Below are 16963 nucleotides of genomic sequence, written 5' to 3'. Positions count from 1 at the left end.
GTTGCTGCCCGCGGGCTTTCTCTAGTTGAGGCGAGAGGGGGCTACTCTTCCTTGCGGTGCGCGGGCTTCTCATCGCGGTGGCTTTTCTTGTTGCGGAGCACGGGCTCTAGGTGTGCAGGCTCAGTAGTTGTGGCTCGCGGGCTCTAGAGCGCAGGCTCAGTAGTTGTGGTGCACGGGCTTAGTTGCTTCCCAGCATGTAGGATTTTCCCGGGCCAGGGATCGAACCCGTGTCCCCTGCATTGGCAGGCGGATTCTTAACCACTGTGCCACCAGGGAAGTCCCTAAATGTTTCTTAAAGTTGGTTGAGAGACTTAAATATTTGTTAAATTTTAGTATGTCCTGATCTAGAGGAAACTAATCATTATGTATACTTTACAAGATTCATCTGTTGCCCATTCCTCAGGTTGGAGTGATGGAAGGAGAGGTTATAAATTCTCTCTTTCAGGCATATAAGTTAGAGCTCACAGACAGTGAGAAAATGGGCTCGTCATTGGGAACAGTTATTCTGGGTGGAATTGACTTGTGGGTTGGCCTCTCAGGGTGGTACAGAAGGTTTCCAGGGGGAGTTCAGGGAAGACACTGGAAAGAGACTTCCCGAGTCTCATCTCAGATGGACTCTCCTCTACTTCAGTTGGCCAAGGTTAACTGGCCCAGCTAGCCTGATCCCTAGAAGGGCCACTGGCCTCTTATCACATAGCAGACCTCCTGGTTGACAACAGGTACTTGGTTGCCATGGAGCCCTGGTTTGTTTTGTTTGAACTGTTATCTCTCTTTTTTTTTTTGCGGTACGCGGGCCTCTCACCGCTGTGGCCTCTCCCGTTGCAGAGCATGGGCTCCAGAGGCGCAGGCTCAGTGGCCATGGCTCACAAGTCCAGCCGCTCCGCGGCATGTGGGATCCTCCCGGACCGGGGCACAAACCCGCGTCCCCCGCATCGGCAGGCGGACTCCCAACCACTGTGCCACCAGGGGAGCCCTGAACTGTTATCTCTTAATGGAGTAGTAACTGATCTAGACCCAGCACCAAGGTGCTCAGGCCTTCCATCCCTCTTCTGTGCCTCAGTGCTCTCGTGAGGATCCACAGGGAGAACCAGGTGGTTTTCTAGGGTCCCTGAGATCATCTGGGTGGGGGAGGGTCTGCCACCCTGGACAGCTCGGCCGCCATCGTGGAAGCGTGGCCAGCCCGCTTATCCATCTTAGATGCACCGAGGGTGATGAATCATAATCATGGCAGTGTAGTGGCTGAGCCTCAGGCCCCAGCCAGGGTGTGCTGGCTTGTAGTGTTTTCCTGATGGATGGAGCCTATTCTGGGAAGCAGCGTATTGTCTCACATGAACAGGCTTTCTAAAATAAATGACTGCTTTCTTAATATTTTCAATCATTTTCTTCAGCACGTGTTTTGTAGCCGTGCTTTGAAAGCTTGCCAAATATATGCCTTTGCACAACTCCCTGTAGGGCTGGATATACAACCAGACCAAGCAGTGTGATTTAAGGTTGAACGTAATTGGGAACTCAGCAATCACTTGCCTTGCATTTGATAGAATGGCAGCGGAGTGCTCTAGAGTTATTTCTCTGTTAAAAAAATTATATATATAACACACAAATGCACATACCTATATAGTCTCACTGCCTCATAATAGAGAAATCACATGTGAGGCTATTGGGCAGACACACTAGCATGATAAGTAATTACTTGATTTTTGTGATGGAGGCAATCATTAACTTCAAACAGATCCTAGTGGTTGATACCATAGATCTGACTGAGGACGTTAGTCAAATTATATAAGATTGCAGGATGGAAAAAAATCAGATGGGGGCAGAAATACATTTAAAACCCAATCCCTTGTCAAGTCTTTCATCAGTTGATCTGTTTCCTTGTTTTTGTGGACTTCAGTAATTGAGCCATAAACTTGGTGAACTTGATGCTGCCTTCCTGTTCAACAAGGGTGTTTTCAGTTTTTACATTTCAAACACTGCTATGTGTTTATTGTCATTGGATTATTGGTTACCTGTAATTGAGACTTTATCACGTGCCTCATGTGCTGGTGGAAAAAGTGCTATTAACAGCCCCACTCCCTGGAGCTCTTTGAAAAATCACATGTGAAACCCAAAGTTTGTTTACCAGGCCCACCGAGATCTTACTATCAGAAGCTTATGATAAATATCCAGGTGACAGAGGGTGGAGAGGCACTAAGACGTCTGCTTCGTTCCCTGGGCTGCTGGTGGTCTGCAGGCTTGTTGCCAACACTGACACCACCGGAGAAAGAGGCGATGTATAGAAGGAGTAACTGAAGCTGTGTGTAGGTTGTCCCGTCCACCCGAATGCCCGGATGACCGCATCCCACTGCCATGCAGCGAAACAGCCTCCCACCCTCCCTTGTAAGAGGGCGTTAATCTAACAAGAGAAGGAAATAAAACTCTGAGATAAAAATCTGCCATCTCAACTTACGCAGTTAAATTTTCTCCAAGGCTTTTTTTTTTCCCCCCTGAAATTTGGAACACTTTCTTATCATTGAAAAGCACCTATCCTTTGTAGTTTCAGACAAAGTAATCTATCTCCAGAATGTAACCTGTATTTGCACACAACATGATTATGGAAAATCCTGGGGAATAAATATATACATATATGCAGCGCATGAAAGAATGAGTGAATCCAACAAGGCTGCAAGATGTAAGGTCAATTGTATTTCTATATATTAGGAAAAAAAAGAAAAATTAAAAAATCAATACCATTTACAATCGTTTCAAAAACATCAAATACCTTAGAGTAAAACTGAGTAAATGTGTGTAAAGACTTCTACACTGAAAACTACAAAACATTGCTGGGAAGCATGAGAGAAGAGCTACGTAAATGGAGGGCTGTACTGCGGATTGAGAGATTCAATGTAGTTAAATGCCCCCTTTCCCTAAAATGATTGATGAATTCTGTGCCATCCTAGTCAGAGTTTAGACAAGTTGACTGGAAAGTTTATATGGAAATGCAAAGGACCTAGAAAAACCAAATCAATTTTGAAAAAGAACAAAGCTAGAAGATTGCAATGCCTGATTTTCAAGACTTCCTATAAAGCTACCGTAATCAAGACAGTTTGGTATTGCAAAAGAATAGACACATAGATCAATGGGATAGAACAGACAGTACAGAAATAGACCCACACATACATGGTCAGTTGATTTTTGACAAAGGTGCAAAGGCAATTCAATGGAGAAAGGATAGTCTTTTCAACAAATCATAATGGAACAGTTAGACATCATATGCAAAAAACATGAACCTCTCGACCCATACCTTGGACCATGTACAAAAATTAACTCAAAATGAATTATAGGCCAAAGTTTAGATTCTAAAACTGTAAAGCTTCCAGAAGAAAAAAGGGAAAGTTTTTGTGACTTTGGAACAAGCAAAGATTTCTTAGATACCAAAAGGCCAATCCACAAGAGAAAAAAAATGTATTTCAGACTTGATCAAAATTTTAAAATTCGAGCTTCCCTGGTGGCGCGGTGGTTGAGAGTCCGCCTGCCGATGCAGGGGACACGGGTTCGTGCCCTGGTCTGGGAAGATCCCACATGCCGTGGAGCAGCTGGGCCTGTGAGCCATGGCCGCTGAGCCTGCGTGTCCGGAGCCTGTGCTCCGCAACGGGAGAGGCCACAACAGTGAGAGGCCTGCGTACCGCCAAAAAAAAAAAAAATTTTTTTTAAAATCTCTTCTTCCAAAGATACCGTTAAGACAATGGAAAGATACAGACTGGGAGGGAACTTTTGTAAAGCATATGTCTAATAAAGGACTAATATTCAGGATATATGAAGAACTCTTAAAACTCAATAGTATGCAAACAACGCAGTTTAAAAATGGGCAAGAGATTTGAATAGACACTTTAAGATGTACAGATGGCGGCAAAGCACATGAAAGAAGTTCAACCTCATTATCAGGGAAATGAGACTAAAAGCCACAATGAGGAACTAGTAAACACCTGTTAGAATGCCTTCAAAACAAAAACAGGGATTTCCCTGGTGGTCCAGCGGTTAAGACTCCACGCTCCCAGTGCAGGGGGCCCAGGTTCGATCCCTGGTCCGGGAACTAGATTCCACATGACAAAACTAAGAGCCCACATGCCACAATGAAGATCCTGTGTGCTGCAACTAAGACCTGGTGTAGCCAAGTAAATAGATATATAAATATATAAAACAAAACAAAAACAAAAACAAAACCTGATAACACCAACTCTCATACCTTGCTGGTGGGAAGGCAGAGTGGCACAGCCATTTTGGAAGGAGGTTTGACAGTGTCTTATAAATCTACCCTGTAAAACAATTTTAAATCTCTACTCAAAATGTGACCCAGCAATCCCACTTCTAGGTATTTACCTAAGAGAATGAAAAGTTGTGTTTTCAGTGCCTTTATTCATGATTTCCAATAGCTGAAAACCCAAATGGCATTCGTTCAACTGGTGAATGAATCAACACCTTTGTTGGAATACTACTCAGTAATAAAAACAGACTGATACAATGTGGCTGAATCTCACATGCATTCTGTGAGTGGAAAGAAGCCAGAGACTCAACAGGCTATGTACTGCCTGACAACATTTATCTGACATTCTGGAAAAGGTAAAACTACATGGAAAGAAAACAGATCAGTGGTTGCTGGGCATTGGATGTGGAGGTGAGTTGACCAAGAAGGGCACACAGGAACTTTTGGGGGTGATGGAAATTTTCTATATTTTGATTATGGTTGTGGTCACACAACCCTGTTTGTCAGAACATATACACCTGTGCACTTTTGAGCAGTTACTTCACGAAGGAAGATCCCCGGATGGCCAATAAACATGTGGCTAGGTGCTGGACATCTGACTCATCAGGGAATACAAATGAAAACCACCATGAGATACCACCTATTAGAATGGCTCAAATAAGAATGACTGCCAACATCAAATATCAGTGAGATTGTGGAGTATTACGTGCATTCAGTGGTACAACCTCTTTGGAGACCTGTTTGGCACTTTTTATGAAGTTGAACATCTACAGTATGATCCAGCAATTCCAGTACCTTAGAAGAAAATACACATTCATGAAAAGACTTGTGCAGGAATGTTCATGTAAAGCCCCGAACTGGAAACAGCCCAAATACCTATCATCTGAAAAATGGGTAAATAAATTGTTACCACAATGGAACACCACTGAGCAATACAAGGAATGAACGACTGATATAACCATATGGATGGATCTAGAAAACAAAAGAAGTACAAACCAATCTATGGTGGTAAAGTGGCTTCTTGAGGGCAGGGAGGGCAAGTGACCGGGAAGAGCAAGGAAGCTGCCTCGGTGATGGAAAAGGACTAGATGCCAATTGGGGCTGTGATCACCTGGGCATAGGTAGTTAAAACTCATCAGATTAAGGTCTCTACATTTTATTGTATGGCAGTTGTACTTTAATGGAAGCGTCTTAAAATCTCACTTGGGTAGACATTTTGTTGAGTCCTGACTTTTTTTAGCTGTCCCTTCTGTTTGGTTATCATTATGTGCACTTTGCATAACCCACGTTTCTTTCTTTCTTTTTTGCCGTACGCGGGCCTCTCACTGTTGTGGCCTCTCCCGTTGTGGAGCACAGGCTCTGGACGCGCAGGCTCAGCGGCCATGGCTCACGGGCCGAGCCGCTCCGCGGCATGTGGGATCTTCCCGGACTGGGACACGAACCCGTGTCCCCTGCGTTGGCAGGCGGACTCTCAATCCCTGCGCCACCAGGGAAGCCCAACCCACGTTTCTATTTGGTACATGTCGTTGATGTTATCCAGTATTCTCCTGGAGTTAATAGGGAAGGCTCAACTTTCTGATTGATTGATTTGACATGTCTCAAAGCTTCAGAATATCAAAGGGACAGGTAAGTAACCTGTGTTTTTGACCCTGGGTCCCATAGGACCTGACTTTATTTACCCATTTCACCATTCACTGAGAACCTCAGTGTTGCAAAGAACTTGAAGACTTTCCATGTGCCTTAATCATCGGAGCACCCCCTTCTAAAAGGAAATGTGGCTGGAATTCCAGCCTTATGGATTGAGCTGGATGTGGGGATGGGTTTGGAAAAGAAGCTCTTGCTCCAGCTCCTTTAAACCCCAGGGTCCTTGCTTTTCTCTCTGGACTCTCCATGAGCCGTGTCGTCCATGGGCATGGCTTCAACCATCACCACTTTTTGGATGATTCCCAAGGTATCTGCAGCTCACACTTCTCTTTGAGTTGCGGCTAGTAAAGATCCAGATGTCTACTCCGAATGGCTCTTTCTCGTTTACTCACAAATGTGCTGCTGTTCTCACTTGCTGTAAAGTTTCTCTCAGACCTTTCCTGCCACTATTTTCTCTTTCCACTTCCCTTCCCGTCTTCTCCTTGACCATAGAAGTCGGGCCTCTGCCTCCCCACCCATTCACTAGAACCTTCTCATTTTAGGACTCTCTGCAACATTTGTTGATGTTAATTGTCCCTTTCTTTCCTCGAAGAAAAACCATCCTCCCCCTTGGTCTGGGACGCCGTCCTCTCTCCTGCTCACCGCACAGACGCTGCCTTTTTCCTGGCTCCCCTTTGAGATTCCAGGGCCTCTGTGTGTGTCCTTGGCCCTCTTTTCTCTTGTAAGAGGACTCTGGCATAAAAGAAACTGTTTCTTTCTCATGGTTTCAGTGTCCATTGTACACCCATGATGCCGCATCTGTATCTTCAGGCCCCGCCTCCCTCCTGAGTTTCACATCTGTGTTTCATTGCATACTGAGCGTTTCACACTCACTGTCCAAACCAAACTCATCAATCCTCCAGCTACTGTTCCCTCTGGTTCTGGGTGTCCCCTGAGACCAGTAGCCCAGGCCCACCGCTCCTTGGTGCCTTTGGTGCTCTCTGGAGTCTGTGGATGAACATCTGTCACTTCTGCCTGTTCTTCTTTGTGTCCCTCCCCCACTTCCGTCTTCTCCATCCCTCCCACCACTGCCCCAGAGTGGGCCCCCGTGACGCCCTGACCTGTTCCTGGGTCTCCCTGCCTTCTTCGCCCTTTCTCTACAACCCACTTCTGCTTTCAGTTCCCCCCGCTCCGCAATGTAAAGCCTCAGCTCCTTAGAATGACAGTGAAGCCCTTGGTCCACGCAGGGCCTGCCCCGTCTGTCCCTGCGTGATGGTAGCACCGTGAGTTTCAGTGACATTTATCCTCCTGTGTTATCCTCGTCCCCCGGCAGAATGGGCTGTTCCGTGCTTTGGGTTGGTGCTGCACTTCACATATTTCTTTGTTAGTAATTCGTGAGTGTGTATACACACACCGGGGACAGTACTGGATCTCTCACTCGTGTGTCCTGGGCCCAGACACAGGGCCTCATACACAGAGGGGCTCACATAGGGTTATTGAAGTCCGCCTGGGCAGCCTGGTGGAAGCACCTGCCTCTCCCTCCCTGGAAAAGCTCCACGCTCCCACACTCGGGGCTCCCCCAGGTGCCCCAAGGGGTGCGGAGCTGGTGCTGTACTTTCCTGTCTGAGTGTCTGTGCTATGGCCACAGGAGCCCCCCGAGTCACCCACCATCTCTTCTGACGACCAGGAGGGACCACTCTGGGATCTGGAAGCTTTCTAGAGTCGATGCTAAGAAGAGGGATTGCCTCTTTCATGTCACGTCCCAAGTGGACCTGGCGATCGGACTCTCCCAGGCTTCCCTTCATGGGGAGGGGCGGGGAGGAGAATGGAGAGGAACCCACTCACTGCCTGGCGTCCTTCCACAGGAGGCGGAAAGGTTGGCTCCCAACAGGGGAGTTGTCTTCCACGCCAAGTGCAGGTGCTGTGTCTGGGCTACTGATGCTGATGAGAGATGGCAGAACAGGCCCGTGTCGTGTCTGCTGCTTCTCACTCCTGGCAGTGCCGTGGGTGGGCCGTGGTCTCTCTTCTGGCCTTAAATGAAGTGGCTCTTGGTGCCAGAGAAGAGGCTCTATTCTAGCCTGGTCCTACCCCACTGACACAGAAAGCCAGGGTGGCGGCAGGGATGGGCCGGGGATCGCGGCCCCGGTAGCGGTGGAGCGGGCGTTTTTCTTTGATGTCTTTAATAATTACTGTTTAAGCAACAGAAGGCAGAGTGAGATTGTCTCAGAGGCAGATCAGAGCCACTTGAGTCTGGAGGTCGGCTCAGAAATCTGCCTCCCCTTCTCGCTAGGTGGCCGTTATTTCGATGTATTGTTTATTTTATTTTCCCTCCCCCTCATTTTTGAGTGCGGCAGTCTTTTCCCTAAAGGGAGTGCGGGAGGAAGGTGCTATGTGAAATATTCTCATAGTTATTATTTGCCTGCGGCAACGCAAGTTTCTTCAGTAAGTCAAAATATGCATTTCAGCGAAGTTTAAACCTGCCAGGCTGAGCAGCTGCGGGTGACGGAGGCAGAGCGGAGGTGACCGCTAGGAGGTCGGTGCCGTCTGAGCCGGGACTCGGCCTTGCTGTCCCTGGGGTTGGAAGAGGAAGTGGAGACGTCAGTTTCAGGCCTCAGTATTTAACTATTTGTGATTCGTCTGTTCTAAGTGCTTTGCAGTTTGTTTGCTTTTTAAAACTCCAGTGTGTGGTTTCCACTGCGTCCTTGAGTTGGAGAAACAGTAAGAGTCATGGGCTGTCCTGGCCTGAGCAGCAGCGTCCACCTTCACTATTTGCTGAGTTGCCAGACATCTGGGCCCTGGGACGGAGGAGGGGACACAGTCCCTGACCTCTGGGAACGCTCGCTGCGAAGAGACAGGACAAACCAACTTGCAGCCTCAGCTGCTGCACCCTCCGCCTCCTGGCCGCCCACCTCCCTGGGTCCCCAGGTTCGTGGGAGGGGCGCAGAAGTTTTGAAGGGCGAGAGTGGGACGCCGCAGCTTAATTCAGGAACTCGGGCGAAGCCTGCTGTGGGGTGAGCTTCGAATGAAGGCCAGGCAGGAGTCCTGGGCCTTGTCCAAACTGCCGCTTGGTGACCTTCCGGAGCTGGGGCACCTCCCGGGGCTCATGTGACTCTTGCCAGGTAGCGAGCTGGCATGGTTCCCTGGGTTGCCGGTCCCTTCCCTGCGAGACACCGAAGGCTCTGGGAGGGGGAGCAGTGGGTACTGGGCCAGCCTGACAGGAAGGGTGGGCAGCCACCCAGTCAGGGACTGTGGCCCTGACTTCTGAGAGAGAGAGCCAGCCTGCCTGCCCTCTGCGCTTGCCCCCAAACAGAAGCCAGTGCGAAGCCCAGCTGAGCTCCCATCACGCTTGTGGTGAAATCTAGAGCCCGCCCGTGACCTCCGGGCCTCGGGTGGTCTGGCTTCAGCTCCTGTGTTCTTGATGGCTGCGTACTTGTGTTCCTTCTGCCTGGAACCCCAGACCGTTCTTACCACGCCTCCTCCCCTCAGCTCTGCTCAGATGCCCCGTTCACATGGCTCCCCTTGTCACCCCATCGAAGAGCACCCCTCACCCTGTGTGTCTGCTGGTTTTCTTCAAGGCACCTCAGCTGCCTGACACGCACCACCTCCTTGCGTCTTATCCGTCTCCCTGCAGATAAGGCACAGGAAGGGGTTTTTAATGCCCAACCTCCACTGTGGCCCCTGGCCTTCCGAGCCTGGCAGAGTGGGTGCCTGGCATCTGTGGAGGACTCCCAGCTGCTCTCCATGCTGCGCAGGTGGATGGCCGGGGCTTTTGTCTTTTTTTTTTTTTTAAGTAATTAATTAATTTTTGCCTGCGTTGGATCTTTGTTGCTGCGTGCAGGCTTTCTCTAGTTGCGGCGAGCGGGGACTACTCTTTGTTGCCGTGCGCGGGCTTCTCATTGCGGTGACTTCTCTTGTTGTGGAGTACGGGCTCTAGGCGCACGGGCTTCAGTAGTTGTGGCGCGTGGGCTCAGTAGTTGCGGCGCACGGATTCAGTGGTTGTGGCGTGTGGGCTCAGTAGTTGTGGCTCGCGGGATCTAGAGCGCAGGCTCAGTAGTTGTGGCGCACGGACTCTGCGGTGTGTGGGATCTTCCTGGACCAGAGCTCGAACCCCTGTTGCCTGCACTGGCAGGTGGATTCCTAACCACTGCGCCACCAGGGAAGTCCCGGTGCTTCTGTCTTGCTCCCACCATACAGCCCTTTTACCCACAGCTTATCTGTTTCCTGGCACACAGGACACTTTGCAGCTCACTGCAGATGCTAAGCTAGAGTATTCAAAAAGCAGACTGAAAGAAAGTTCAGTGCGTTTTCCCCAAGAAAAGGTTTTTGTGTCAGCGAATTGGCAACTTGCTCACCTCCTGATTCTCCCCATAAATTCAAGCCTCTTAGGACACTGGTCCTGTCACCCTTCTCCGGGTTTGGCATAGTCTGAGTTCACAGTCGTGAACCAAAATCTGCATCCATTTTATTTTCTTGGAGTGGAGTTGGGAAGGTGGACATAAAATTTTTAAAAATACGCTTTGATTCAACTCTCATAAAAATACTATTCACGAGGCATTGTGTACGATGTTGTGAGACCAGACTCTTCAGGTAGCTGGGAATCTGTCCTGAGATGCTCCTTGCCTCGTCCTCCCAGCACTACTTAGTGGGACAGTCTTTGCCAGCCTCCTGAATGTGCAATTTTTCACCAGGAGTTGTTATTGGCAGGTGAGCGTGAAGTATTAATTTAGCCAGATTCTAGCATCTTCAGAATCACACATGAGTATTGAGAAATCATTGCTGAAACTGCTCGATCAATTTAAATTTAATTAAAAGGCATCGAATCAAAGAATAACATGGTGAAGTACAATAGTAACCACAAGCATCCTGGTCATTTTACATCCTAATCCCTTTTCTGTTTTTTCAATGGAGGCAGGTAGGATTAAGCGGGCTGACTTGCACGTTCTCTTTTACTCTCCAGGAAAATGAGGATTTGCTTGCCTTAAGAGAAAAAATTTGTCTGCTTTGGTCGTCCGAAGTATTATATGTGGGCTTTTAATAATTTAGATGAAAGGGTGCGTGAAGTAAAGTCACCTCATATTCTTTATTCGGATAGAGTATTTCTGAATTAATGCAAAATACGTGTGAAAGGTCAGTTTTGCCTCCCTGTTCCAGCTGCATTTGGAAGAGAAATACGACTAACTCTTCTTTCTAAGCAAAAATCATAGAAATGCTGCTGGCCCCTTGGGGCGGGGCGGGAACAGCCACCATCTGGAAATTCATAGCCAGAAAGGGCCCGCCTCGGGGCTGCTGGGCCCCGGGGCCTCTCCAACAGGGGCGCAGTTCCCAGGTGAACGTGGTCTCCACCCTGAGGTGGGGCCCTAGAGCAGACCCCTGGGTCAGTTGGCACAGCTGAGGACTGAGCTATACCTGGCAGAGCTGCAGTTGTGTGCGAGGGGGAGAGATCGCTGGGGTAGAGAAGGCTCTAGTCTTCCTAGGAGCTGGTGCGGCTGTAGAGCTGTTCATTTGTAATGTGGGTCTAAGCGCAGCAGGTGGGGTGGCCCGCCAGAGGCAGCCCTGTGACAGGTGAGGCCTGGGTGTACCCACCTGCCTCCCTGGGGTGACCTCAGATCGTGAGTGTGACCCGGGTGAAATTAATACGTGTGCGCGAAAAGACTTGTGAAGAGCTCCCGAGTGAGCTGTCCGGGTCTGGTTCTTTCGGGCTCAGCTCTCAGAGGGGATGGCGGCTTCTGGGTTTCCTCCCTCCCATGTTACCCTAACACCAAGGAAAGTTTCCTGCATCTGCTCTGCTCTTCACCCTGAGGGCGGCCCAGCCTGTTTCGAGCTCTGAGCAGCTAACCTCGTCCCGCTCACTGGTCCCCGAGTCCGTGGGCCTTTCACGATGTGCCATTGTGGGGTCTGCAGCCGTCCCTTCTCTGTTCTTGGCTTTATCTGTATCGTGACTGGGCCCTGGGATCTGGCCACACCCCCTCACTGCCCTTGTGGAGCAGATGTGCTGAAGCAGTGTTAACTTTTTCTGGGCCCAGGTGGCTGCTCAGGGATCGAAGGGACACTTTGTGTATCTTCTTCTGCTGGGTCATCATTGAAGTTCACAATCCAGGTGATTCCAGAGCCGCCAAGGGCTTTACCTAGGCGACCTGCTGGGAAAGAAAAGAAGGGTTGTCATGTCAACACACCAGTATGGTAACCTTTTTTCTTCTTTTTTCCCCAGTTATCTTCCAGCTTCTGCATGGGTAGAGTCACCTGGATGGCCCAAAACTACCCGTGTGTCTCTTTGGAGCCAGGCTGGAGCGTAACTTTGCAGGGTTAACCCTCTCTACTGAAATGTTTCTGCTGTATTTGAGGCTTACAAGATGAAGCCAGTTAGAGATAGATATATATATATATATATTTTTTTTTTTTTTTGGAAGTGGGGAGAAATGCTGGTCTTGTTTCTTTTTCTTCATTCAGTTTCTTATTTATTTATTTATATTTCCCCCCACTTTATTTATTTATTGCATCTTTATTGGAGTATAATTGCTTTACAATGGTGTGTTAGTTTCTGCTTTATAACAAAGTGAATCAGCTATATATATACATATATCCCCATATCTCCTCCCTCTTGCATCTCCCTCCCTATTTATTTATTTTTAAATTGAAGTATAGTTGATTTACAACGTGTTTCAGGTGTATAGCACAGCGATTCAGGTATATATCCATCTATCTATGTATCTATGTATCTGTCTATCTATCCTTTTTCAGATTCTTTTCCCTTATAGGTTAGCTGGTCTTGTTTCTTGAAGGGAAAATGCTAAAATGACTTGATGTGATGTTTGGAAGCAGCCCTCTGCTTAACTTGTGTCCCTCCAGCAGGTCGTGGTTTGGGAAGGCCACCACGTCCTCTTGGTCCATCTTTGTCTCCTGTGTTTGCAGAGCGCAGCGAACAGGGTCAGGAACCCACGCTGACTCTTTAATGGGGAAGTATTTAAAAGCTGGAGCTGAGGGCTTCCCTGGTGGCGCAGTGGTTGAGGGTCCGCCTGCCGGGGCGGGGGACGCGGGTTCATGCCCCGTTCCGGGAGGGTCCCGAGTGCTGCAGAGCGGCTGGGCCCGTGAGCCGTCGCCGCTGGGCCTGCGCGTCCGGAGCCTGTGCTCCGCGGAGGGAGGGGCCGCGGCGGTGGGAGGCCCGCGTACGGCAAAAAAAAAAAAAAAAAAAAAAAAAAAGCTGGAGCTGTGCTCTCCTGTCTCCTAGCGGGTCTCTGCATGGGACCCTGTGGTTAGCTGGGTCCGGGGTGCTTTGGGCCTGGCCCCCAGGCCGCCAGCCATTCCGGCACCAGCACCTCTTGCTGGGCTTCCGGCAGCTCGGAGCCTTCTGCTGGGAGAGCTTTGTTTGTCATTGCTCGACAGCCAGGAAACTGAAGTGGCGGGCGAGGCACGGACCTGGAAGGTGGCTGCGTGTCCCCATTGCCGTCCTCCAGGCTGTCATCCTAAATTGCTGTACACCTGCTAATGAGTTGATGAGGCATCACCTTGCGTTTGGAGCAGCTGCGTTAATTACATCCTCACAGCTATCCCCTGTGCCCACCACTCCTGGCAGCTTCCTTTGCTTTAAATTAATAGATCAAATTAGAGGGAAATGGGGAGGGTGTCCCTGGAGGCCAGATGCCCTCTACTCCTCGGACGCAGATGATGACTTTTGTTAAGGACCAGGAAGTGCAGTCCATAAGGCGGTCCCTGGAGGGCGTTGGGGCGCCCGGGAGGCCACATGAATGAAGGTGGCTCCTCTGAGCTGGGAGGGCCCTGCCTGTGCTCGTTTTCTTTGGCACCTCGTGCCCTCGTGGGCGACGGGGAGGAGCGGGCTGAGCGATTGTCCCACGTGCTGGCAATTACCGTCCATCCAGAAAATAAGACCTTAGTGACACACCTGAAAGCCTGGAAACAAAGCTCATCTGCAGAGTCTTTGCATGTGTTTTGTCATCTCTAAATGCCCCGAAAGGTAGACCAACAAGGGCAGAGCAGGTCCAGGACCCAGAGCCCTCCTGCCAGGCCCCTCCCTTTACCGCATCCCTGCCTCCGGCTGTAAGGACAGGCAGCCGAGTCTGTGGCTTGAGCTGCGGAGGGCAGTTGACTTCCCTGAGCTATTTTCATCATCTGAAAAATGGGAACACCGAGCCTGCCTCTTGGGTCTGCTGTGAAACGTAAACCCTCAAACTTCATTACTTCTCTCTGCTTCCGTGCCTGCTGTCTGCTTCCTGCCCTGTGCCCAGCCTCAAGCTTATTCCTGGCACACGCTAGGTGTTTGGTACATATTTGCTGAGCAAGTGAAAGTGACAGTGATTTGCACAATGGTAGCTAAGGACACCCCACCCCTTATCTTCCTGAATCCCTGCCCCCTTGCCTCCCCTCCCCTGCCCTCCACTGTAGCTGTAACTGTAGAGCCAGAGGTGATGGCCAGGGTGTTAGGATCCCTCAGGTGGTGGGTGGCCTGGAGGGGTGAGCAGTACAAGCCTGGTTTGAGAAGCATAAGGAAGGCTTTGCCTCCCTACGTTTTCACCCCAGTTGCTTGGGTTTCATCTGGATTAGCAGGTATTTTAGGAGCCTCCCAGGAAGTCACACACTCTTGAGTTCACTGGCTGGGGTAGCCATAACCCTGAAGGTCAAGTCCTTTCCGATTGGCTGCTGCAGCATGCTTCGCAGGCCAGCAGGGTAAGCGGCAGTGGTGGCCCCGTTTGTTTCTGAATAAGACATTATTCCCAAGAAGTCACCAAGTGTGAAAACGTGTGTTATCTTGCTAATGGGACACTAATGAAATATTAACGTGCATCTCTCTTCCTGTCAGTTTCCTGGGAGCCACTCCATCCTCTTGATTCTAGTCTATCTTTACATAAAGAGCCCCAGGGAATTAACATTTCTTATACTTTTCAAAATAACCTTGGTATTTCTGCTGCCGCAGTGGAGAAGTTCGTAATTTCCACTTGGTGACCGGCTGGGTTGAGACGCTCTCCCTCTGCAGGGGGTGCCCTACCTGGGGGGGGCGTCCCTTTGGTCAGTCCTCCCAGCACCTGTCCTCCTGGCTGACAGCTTCTCCCAGCTCCCTTGTGGTCCCCACTGTCTCCCTCTCAGCAGAAGACTTGACCCCAGTGCGCAGGGGATACTCTGTTGTAGCCACTCTGGGCTGAGCCAGGCCACTGCCAGTTGCCATACATGGGTCACAGAATACTTCCCACTACCCGGTCAGGCAGCTGGGGAGGCGTTTCTGTTCCCACTTTGTAGGGAAGGCAGCTTGGGCTCCATGAGGTTAAGTAGCCTGCCCAAAGGTACCCCGCTGGTAAGTCAGAGGCAGGATTTGAACCCAGCCCACGCCCTGTAACGCCAGCGCTGGGCTGCTTTCCCCAGCACCCCCGTCCAGCTACAGGTGTGACCTACCCAGGTTGCCGTCAGTGTGCCATGACCTTGAGTGAGTCACGTTATCTATGCTTCAGTTCCCCCTCTCTGAAAGGGCCTAAGTGCCACCCTTCCTTCTCTATGTGTGAACGTTCCTGGGGACAGAGGCCATGGAGGAGGGGTTGGACTTCTGGGGCCAGTTTCTCCCCCTGGCCTCTAGATTGGAGCCCTCATCTTTGCTCTGGCCGCCACATCCTCTGGCTCAGATGCTTGGGGAGGTTGAGTCCCCTACGCCCCCCACCTGTGAGTCCCACACAGCTGGACACTGGCTCCATCAGGTTGCTCATTGCACTGCTGGGGAGCCTGTGGGTCCCCCCAGAGCCACTTGCCTTTGGGGTTCCCCACACCCCCATCCTTGTTGGGGTGCCCTCCCCAGCACAGTGCAGTCATGGCAAGGGAGGCATTCTGCTTGATCCCTGGGAGGTTTTGACCAGGTGCTGGCCCCTGCCTAGAGTACCTTGCTCCTCCCTCACCCCACTTAGCTTCTTCCAGCAGAGACTCAGGTCAGCTTCTTCCTGGAAGCTTCCACTAACTGTTTCCTACCCTGAATGCTGTTCTTTCTCTTCCTGAGTGTTTTTAAGTTGCTTTATGGATGAGCATTTCTGTGTGAGCCCCTCAAACTGTGCTGTGCCGGGCTCCGCACTCCATGCTGGAGACCAAGCTGAGGAACGTGCAGAGGAGGGAGATGTGGGGAGGGGACCAGGAGAGACTCGCAGAGGAGGTGGCATGGATTTTGGTTCTGAAGGCAGAGTAGGGTGTTTGAGAGGTAAAGAGGGGGCCCTTCCTAGGGGAAGGAATAGCACAAATGCAGGCATGGGAGCAGGCAAGGATGGATTTGGAGGCAAATGAATAGTCCGTTTTGTCTGGAGCACAGGGTTCGTGTCAGCATCTCGAGAGGGGGCAAAGACCCTGCACTAGGGCAAGGGTCTCTGTCAGATGGTCTAAACTGCCTGTGGGGGTGCTGAGCATAATCACACTTGATCACTTCTGAGGGATTCTGGTTGCTGCCTGCCTCCCCCAGTTGAATGTAGGTTGCAAGAAGGCAGGGCTTTTCCACTGTTGTGCCTCTGGTGTTAGGACAGCACCTGATACATTTAACAAGTACTGAATTCTCAAGTAAATGAATGTGCACTTGAATTAAGGCAGAGCAATTCACACACAGAGCTACTAGCTAGGATGGCCTAGCTAGTGGCCATCCATGGCCATTTATCGTGGCCTCTGGCCAGTGGTACTAGTTGTAGGCCACATAGGGTGCTCTCAGTCTCTTCTCAGCGCCTGGTCCCAGGCAGACCCATAGGGAGGGTGGCACAGGTGCATTGGTTGGGTCACAGACCTTTCCCTCTTTGAGATGCAGCCCGCTTAGGCCTGGCTTGCGGAAGTCGGGGCTTTTAGTTCAGCAGGTCTGAGGAAACGGGCAGCCCCTGTTAGCCAGGGAGGTGCCAGGAGCCACCAACTCTGGGGCCAGTGTTCTGCTGCTTTCTCTCCCCTCCTCAGGAACACATTCTTGTCTCCATCCCACCAGCTTTGTTTTTTGAAGAAAAATTAAGTCTTATTTATTTTTAAAACCAAACCACTAGGGAAATGTGTCACAGTCTTGAAACAGCAAACAGACAGGCTATGTTATCAAGTAATAAGTTGGTAAAAACACAACAAGGTCCTTAATAAAACGATAAGGTGCCTGAA

The 16963-nt window shown here is 50.2% G+C and overlaps 1 protein-coding gene and 1 pseudogene across 15 annotated transcripts in view; one reads left to right on the top strand and one right to left on the bottom strand.

Annotated features, from left to right (window-relative positions):
* The window catches only part of LOC115866814 (ubiquitin-conjugating enzyme E2 variant 1-like), a 44281-nt pseudogene extending 34675 nt beyond the window's left edge, over positions 1-9606 (bottom strand).
* Positions 1-16963, top strand: part of CAMTA1 (calmodulin binding transcription activator 1) — an 894146-nt gene that overhangs the window by 114425 nt on the left and 762758 nt on the right. The window lies entirely within an intron of this gene.

The sequence above is a fragment of the Globicephala melas genome, chromosome 1, assembly GCF_963455315.2.
Source record: "Globicephala melas chromosome 1, mGloMel1.2, whole genome shotgun sequence".
In the NCBI taxonomy this organism is placed as follows: Eukaryota; Metazoa; Chordata; class Mammalia; order Artiodactyla; family Delphinidae; genus Globicephala; species Globicephala melas.
The sequence above is the reverse complement of the archived record's forward strand: the minus strand, read 5'-3'. Positions and strand labels throughout refer to the sequence as shown.